Below are 8680 nucleotides of genomic sequence, written 5' to 3' on the forward strand. Positions count from 1 at the left end.
GTAATGGTGCGTTTTTCTAGCAAGGGTTTGGTGCGTTTTTTTGTGCGAGGGGTCCGATGGTGTGCGTATTTGACGTGAGAAGCGAATGTGGGAAAATTGATGGTGAGGTATGAGTTAGACGCAACTGCAATTATATCTTAGATTTGTCTTCAAACATTACAACCCACTTTAATAGGGATCCAATTTGACTAAATTGTACATGCTTATCCAAGAATTCGTCTCATATAGAGCATTCGGCATACATGATACTCCTTAACTACTGAATAGAAAAAAGTCCTATATATACTTCTTTTTTTCTTTTAAAACAGTTATTTACAAGTATATATAAATATAACTTTTTATGTACCACATGAATTGAATACTGTTCATTTCAGAAATAGACATTGACACCTTAGGATCACTAGATCAAAAGTTTTTGATGATTCTTCTTCTCATATGTTGTTTTTCAGTTTTTTTAGAAACTTTTTATGTTACCTACTTTAAATTTTTAGACTTTCTTGCAATATGTAGATGAAATTATATTTGATATGTGTTTTGTGTTCCTACTTATTTTGTCTTCCTATTATGTTATATGTTATTACAACACATGTTTGACGTATCACTCATAAATATATGCTTTACATCTTTCCTTGAATTAATAAAATAAATAATTTAAATTCGTTATACACCTACAATACATGTATATGCTATATAATCTACACATGTACAGATAAATGACTAAAATTTAAATGTATATGACTAGTTAGTTAGATGGTTTTATAAATATGAATATATGCATTGGATGGACCTTTTCCTTTTTGTATTTTAAACGTATACCTTTATTTTTTATTAGGTTATATTAGAAAATATATGTACATATGATTTGCATATGTGTTGGTTTTACAAATGAACGAATATTGCTTATGCTTTTTTAAAATATTAGAAAAATATGAATAGAATTTTCTTTTTGATTTGTTGGATAGAATTTCATTCATAAATCATAGTTACCAACTTCAGATATCAATTGGTGTGTCAGCACTATCATCTTCTTTAGCAATAAATCAAACCCCATTTTTTTTTCTTGGTAAGGTGTCAAGGCCTCATCACTGCTAATGGTGATTAGTTGGTAAGGCCGACTCAATCACCATGCTAGGCCTGATTTTTTTTTTAACTTTTTTATATATATTTTCTGAAAAAAAAAATGTGTTTTTCACTATTTAAATCACATTACTCAACTCATTTAAGCCTATTTTTATAAGCAAATTTTTTTTGTATAACTTAAATCATAACAAAGTAAAGTCATTTAAAAAATTAGTTATTTAAACCGAACAAAAAACCCTTTTACTAAAGGCCTAAACTTTTTTCCCCTTGACCCAAAAAAACAAACACTTAAATGATTCTTGAAGACGGTCTCGTTAGCTAGCTGCCACGAGGGCTAGTGAGCCGTGGTGAGGTTTTGCGTGGATATCTTCCCGCAGCGGCAAAGTTTTTAAGAGAAGATGAGGAACGTTGGACGACAAGGTTTGTGCGAAAACAGTATCTATACACATGCTGCGGTGAGGGTGATGTACGTAACGGTGGTGGTGAGCGGTAATTAGTATACCGCATAACCTAATAACGTGTATATCTTTGATATTTAGCAATAAAGTATATCATTGTCTTATTGTTACTATTAGAAAAATGTATTTGATATATACTTGCATTCTTTTACCATCTCCCATCGTGCAACGTACTTACATATTTAGACAATACATGCCTTGGAAACATCAAACACTGAAACAAGAATAACCCATTACAAAATTGTAGTTAATTAAAAGTGATGTCACGTCACTGTCACGTAGGTGGTAAAACATTAACTAACTAACTCATAAATCATGTGTAATGGAGAGACTTTAACTAACCAAGTTATTGTAGATGGTTTTGGTGCTCGTTCATCTAGAATGAAATGGCTTTAACGCTTTAAATAAGGTGATGTGGCGTCCTCCATCTTACCAAGACATAGTCTGATTACCTTTTACAATATTACTAGATTTCTGGAATTTAGAAACGACAAATGTTTCAAGTGTCTTGTTTCTAGACATCTATATAAACATAAAGAAGCATAGTTTAGACTGAAAACCTTAAAAGCTTCAACGTAAGCAAGATGTACGTAGTTGACTAATGAGTAATGAGTAATGAGTATGGTTGCTGAAATTGTTAAACAAACATGACGTGAGTATTGAACCACAAAATTTAAAATCCCTAGATAAGATAAGGTTGATGAAGTGATTACCAGAATTTCGATAGTGATCTTATAACTTGATCCATTTTTATTTCCATCATTTTATAATATAATTAGTTTTTTTTATCGACCAACGAATTCTTTAAATGGACTACTGGCTAAATTCATCACATCGGATACACTCACATTTCGATCCAGGGAAAACCCTCACTTAAGGCCAACACCCATGAACACTCCCCCCCCCCAAAGGTACAACAGTGCGATGAGATAAAACTTGTTTGGTTCAAGGATCCAAATAGTGAACGGCACATACTCGCCTGGTGAGATATATTATTAAATAAATATATATAAACGATTATCAGCGTTTATGTGTATGAATACATGCATGTATTTTATTATGATTAATATTATTGAAAAATATTATTATTATTACTAACCATTGTGCAGGAACATGTCGAGAACTGCTGATCGCCTATATCTAGAAGTACCGGTGATATACGAGGAAGACGAAGACCCAGAAGATGATGTGGTCCCCCACGAGGTACCCACATATCAGCCCGACTTATCGGGCTATCGTTGTGACACCTATCCCCCTAGGGAATCCCTTAGGTATGATGTAGGAGAAGGAGCCACTAGTGCCTACCGGGCCCCAGTAAGATCCCCTACACCTCCTGTACACAAGATTTCCCTACCCACTATTACACACAGGCCGCCCCACACAGACCGCTCGCATTTCTGTTCCACCTAAGCGCACCCTATCCCCACCCCGTTCGACTTATCATAGGGGAGAGACTTCACGAGTACAGTCACCGAGATACCTGTCCCTGGCTAGGGTGTACCAATCCCAATCCAGGAATCATCTCCCATGTCTGACTCTAATTGGTTATGAGTGATAACCGACCAACTATTAGGCCACGCAATATTAATAAACGATCTTATTCATTTCAGATAAGAAACCCGAGAAGATGTTTGGTACCTCCACCAAAACATGAGAGATATGATGAGATCGAACGTTGGTTGCCGGTGGCGTTTGGATCAGGTGGAATCTCATCTATGAATTGATAGGACGGTCATCGTAGCTTTAATAGTTGTTATTGCATGGTTGGTCTATCTTGTACGGATTGACCGAGACAAAGTAGTATAGTAGGTTGTAAAAAACACTACATTTTCTCTCTTATATATAAGTAAATAATATTTTTTTACATCTTTATCATTATCTTTTTTCTCTCCTTCACCCACAACCACTTTCAAATATATTAACTTTCAAATATGTTAAAAAATAAGTAGAGAATAAACAGTGGTCCTCCAAATTTACCAATCCCTTTAAATTTTCTATTTCCTCTACTCACAACCACTCACCATTCTTTAAAAGTTTTTAGAGATTTCTATTACAAAATTTTTAGATGACCTGATGTAAATGCTCTAACACCTTTACTAACCTAGCTGTCAAATCGCCATTAATTAGCGACTCTCCCTCTTTCTACAAGCCGTGAGCTAAGCATAGCACCTCATATCCATCATAATCGTACATCTTAAACGGGAACCTGATATCATCAAGATCATGACGAGTTCCATAACCGCATACACCATATTCACATATACACAATTAATATTGTCATGTGTTTTTCATCTTCTAATCACTGAATTGATCAATAGAATGTTTATGTTATCTAACTTAATAGAATGTTTATGTTATCTAACTTATTTCCATGTTGTTATGAAACACGCACACTATTCTTAATTAAGCTACTTGGGGAAATATTATAATTGAGAAACGTACGTGTCGACAAATTTAAATGAGATTCCATGAATTAATCTTTGACGAATCACAATATTTAAGTCATTGGATATTGTGAAATAATTAATAGTACTTCAGAAAATATATTATTTTCCAAATGCAGGGCTATTCGATTACATTCACACGTCTGCATTTCTATTTTCAACAGCCGATTTTACTATATATATATATATGTATCCAGCATTGCATATTTAACTAATTAATTACCATTTAATTATACTCAGAAAATCTATTATATTATATTGTGATTAATTCAGTTGTCTATGTAACAGCAAACACGGGAACACTATATTAAGGCCGTTAGTATAGTGATTAAAGTATGATGATGTTGATTAGATCTTAACTATAATCTAATGAGGAGCATAATATGTGGATTAATCTCTTGAATAATAAACAAATGGGACACAAGTGGCGTATAAAAAATTGTTCACTTCCATATATATAGTTAGTTATATACCTATTTGTTAGGTGCTAACCTCACCTAAAAACACACACGATGAAACTGATACATTTTTAATAACGTAGTGTTCTCCCCTTGAATATATATGCATGCAAATAACATTTCAGGTAAGACAAGCAAGCTAGATGTACATTGACCTTAAGAATTAGTGTCAAAAAATATTCAGCATACGTGACGATAGTCAGAACATGAACTTAAATATTTTACTGACTTTGAATTGTGTTATTTTCTAACTCGCTAACCACCTACTCCAAGAAAAGCATTACCGATATCGTTAGATCCATCTTGTTTATTAATTTATGAACTAGAAAATAACTACTTTTTTTTTACCTAAAAGGCTAACTGACATACAAATTAACTGATCTGTAGTATAGTATTGAAATTTTTGGGACAACAATCCATCTTTATATTAAAAAAATTAGTTATTACACATGGAATACAGACAAGATTGGTATACAATAAGAGCATCCACAAGACAAACCTTTATAAACATTGATCCAAGGTATTTGTGTCTTTTACACCATTTAAGAAAAGAGAACTATTTCTAAAAATAAAACTTCTTTCGTCATCTCTACCTATTTGAAAAATACCATGCATGTTTGAAACTTATAAACTAAAACACAATACAGAACTAAAACACCGTACTCAGAGCATTCACAACCCGTCCCCCATCATAATCTCTATAATTAATATTTTTTTATATCTTTGTCATTACCATTTACTCTTTCCTTTATTTACAACCAATTAAGCAAATATTAAAAAATAAATAGGGACAAACAAAGTTTCCACAAATTTACAAAAAATCACTACTTTTCTCTTTTCACCGTATAATTTACACTAATAATCACTTATAACTCCACCCTATGATTTGAGGGGATATGTTAAGAATGCTCTCATGTTTCTTATCAATTTGAAATTGACATTTGCCAACAATCAAACATAAATTGTACAATTGATTTAGGGTTAATAATATCAAACTAGCAAAGAAACGAAATACAGGATGAACTACAAAAAGATTTTATAACGAAAGTGATTGATCATAGCCGACGTGAATCACCGCGTATGTTTCAAACCATTTATTAAGCCAGCTAACAAAGTCGCTTACATAATAAACACTTTACCCGCTTCATCTTTATGAGTTGTAAGAAACAACCATAACTTTGCAAACTTTTTTCTTTTGCCAAAATAGGGTGGGAGGAAAAAGTTTTTGCCAACATGGGTGATTAGAAAAGTATTTACCAAAATAGGTATTTTCTTGTTGTTTTTCTCACCATTAATCTTATTGAATAAAAATGGTTATATTCTCGGTTTGACTCTGTATCTGCTTCAAAAGTCTTTGACTCGATTTTTCTCATCATTCTAACCATCATTCGGGTAAGTTATCTTCTGTGATTTTGTGTGTTTTTGTATATTAAAAAATCCGTCAATCAATTTCAGTGATTGAGAGAGTTTCGTGGGTCAATTTGATCCCGACCCGTTTAGGTTTTAAAAGTCAATTCTAGTGTATAATCGATTACTAATGCTTCTGACCAAAATTAGCTTCAGGCAAGAAGAGTTTTATGGTCTTGACAATTGAGTGTACTGACTAGAACCCATCTCCAGATTCGAAGTTCGGATTCTGAACAGTATTATCTCGCTTAAACATTAAATATTTCATATCTTGAGTTTATACATCCCTTTGACCTAATTCCAGTGGCTATGATTTCGTCTTCAACTCTATTTACTGTATCAAAGTTTCAGTTTTTGTTCATGTCGGATCAGTCAGCGAGTTAAAAGCTCGGGACTCGTTTATTTTTCTTATTTAATTATTTATCTCGCATATTCATTAATGTGAGTAATCACTTCCCTCTTTTACTGGTTTAAAACTCTTCGGGGACTTTATGCGTACCATATTGTATTTTCATATACATATTATTACATCAATTGCAAATCTTAAATATTGTGAGGCTGATCAATTAAATGCTTATATGCTACTTACTTACTTGCTCAATTGTTTATTTATCGCATTCGAAGAGGTCTAACTCAATATATCTCATTTAGTATGATCTTAGCCGTCTTAGTAGCCTTAGTCCGTGTTTGTGAGGTATAGTAAAACGACACCATTTATTTGTGTATATTAATTGTTGATACTCATGAAACTGATTTGCAGTTTTTCTCATATATTATATATATTATCAACTGGTGATTACTTGCTCAACTTTATGTTAACAAACATATTGTATTTTATACGCATATTGCAGGTTATTACATGAAGTGAAGTGAGGTATGAATACTTAGTTTGGACTTTAGGGTATTTAATAAAAAGACAAGTTTGGACATTTGTTTATTTTCCTTTAGGTTTTATTGTGTTTGTTGAGACGATATGTACTTGGTTAATTTAATAAAATAATATAGATATTGTCATAAATATTGCATGATAGTGTTTTGTGAGCAGTGAGCAATCAGTTCGCGCTCCGACATTTCTGTCATATATTGGGGTGTGACATTCTAGCGATGTTAGAAAGAACATCACGCGACACATTACAATACTATTGTGACGCTATAATTTATTTAAACGGAAAAGAGTATCTGCCTAAACCAACAACTCACGACATACAACCTTTGTACGAGGCACATGACGATTGCATGGGTTCTAGGGATGCTAGGAAGCATTGACTGTACACATTGGCCTTGACGGAATTTTCCAACGGCTTAGCGTGGCAAATTTATGCAAGGTGATCATCAGTACCCAATGATAGCCCTCGAAGCGGTTGTCTCGCAGGATTTACGGATATGACATGCCTTTTTTGTCCCGCCGAGTCGAACAACGATCTATTAGTTATTCAATGAGAAAATTCATGGAATGACATTTAGGAATCCGTCTGATGTGAACGGAAATCATTTTCAGTTAGGTTACTATTTTTCCGATGCTACATACCCACCTGACTGGTGTTTGCCAAAACGCTATCTTTTCCAGTTGAAGAAAAGAAAAGAAGTATACAAATGCTCGATAAGCGGCAAGAAATGACGTTGATAGCATTTGGTGTTTTGAGAGCAAAATGAGCATTAATTCGACCACCAGCCCACCATCCTAACAAATTAAGAAAGGTTATGTACGTTTTCGTCATTTTACACAACATGGTCTTAAAGGACGAGGGTAAGACGATATCACCAGAACACATACATGTTCCTTCAAACAACAATGTCGTTGATGAAGACTTTATTGCAAAGCTGGAAGCTACATAGCCGAGATACCCATTTGGATTTGCGATTTAATCTTATCTAGCATATATGAAATAGCTTATCACAACTCGGCAAGTTCAATTTACAATTTTTACTATTCAAAATTTTATTAATTTTTTCCTTTCAAGTTTATTAATTTTTTTTAAGTCTTGAATGTTTTTTTTAAACTGGTAGAATGAATTATTAATTTATATTTATGTTTTTTAATTTAAAATAATGTAATTAAATAAAAATAAATAAATTGGTTTAGGAATGGGTTGGAATGAATTTCAATTTTTAGTATTCAAAATTTTATTTATTTTTCCTTTCAAGTTTATTAATTTTTTTTTAAGTCTTGTATGTTTTTTTAAACTAGTAGAATGAATTATTAATTTATATTTATGTTTTTTAATTTAAAATAATGTAATTAAATAAAAATAAATAAATTGGTTTAGGAATGGGTTAGAATGGTTGTGGGATGATTGCAACGGTTTAGGCCATGATGGATTGGGATGATTGTGAGATGAAATATTGTGCCGCTAACGTGACTGAAATAGAGTGTATGTGAAAAAAATGTAAAATGTGATGTTAGATGAAGGATGAGAGTGGGATGGCTCCCACCACCCTCATTTTACAACATATTCATCAATCCAAACATTAATTATAAAATATTTGATTTATCATTCATATTTCATGTTCAAATCGCCGCCAACAATTCTGTACTCATCCTCATAAATAAATTACAAAGGCAACTAATTAATTAATGTATAATACTAGTTAATTATAAATTTGCTATGATGTAATCTGTGTTAAGGTCTTAAGGGAACTATTCTGTGTACAATGTTTTAGCCGATAATCTGGAAAGTAATTAATATTAATCTATATATGTAGTTATACAACTTGCATCCATATTTCAACGCATTATATCACCACATACACGCATTGCATGCAATTTGAGCACGTAATTTAAAGGTTTATGCTTGATCCTTTTTTTAATACGATTTTAGCACGTATTAATAAT

General features: G+C 32.5%; 1 protein-coding gene across 1 annotated transcript in view; it reads right to left on the reverse strand.

Annotated features, from left to right (window-relative positions):
- Positions 1-5497, reverse strand: part of LOC143539716 (uncharacterized) — a 67312-nt gene extending 61815 nt beyond the window's left edge. The window contains exon 1 of the mRNA XM_077032949.1: positions 5487-5497. The gene's annotated coding sequence lies outside the window, so the exon portion shown is untranslated. The remainder of the gene's footprint in view (positions 1-5486) is intronic.
- Positions 5498-8680: the final 3183 nt, after the last annotated feature.

Source organism: Bidens hawaiensis, unplaced genomic scaffold (genome assembly GCF_021521415.1).
Source record: "Bidens hawaiensis isolate Kalapana, Puna unplaced genomic scaffold, B.hawaiensis_p1.1 tig00000820_1, whole genome shotgun sequence".
Taxonomy (NCBI): domain Eukaryota; kingdom Viridiplantae; phylum Streptophyta; class Magnoliopsida; order Asterales; family Asteraceae; genus Bidens; species Bidens hawaiensis.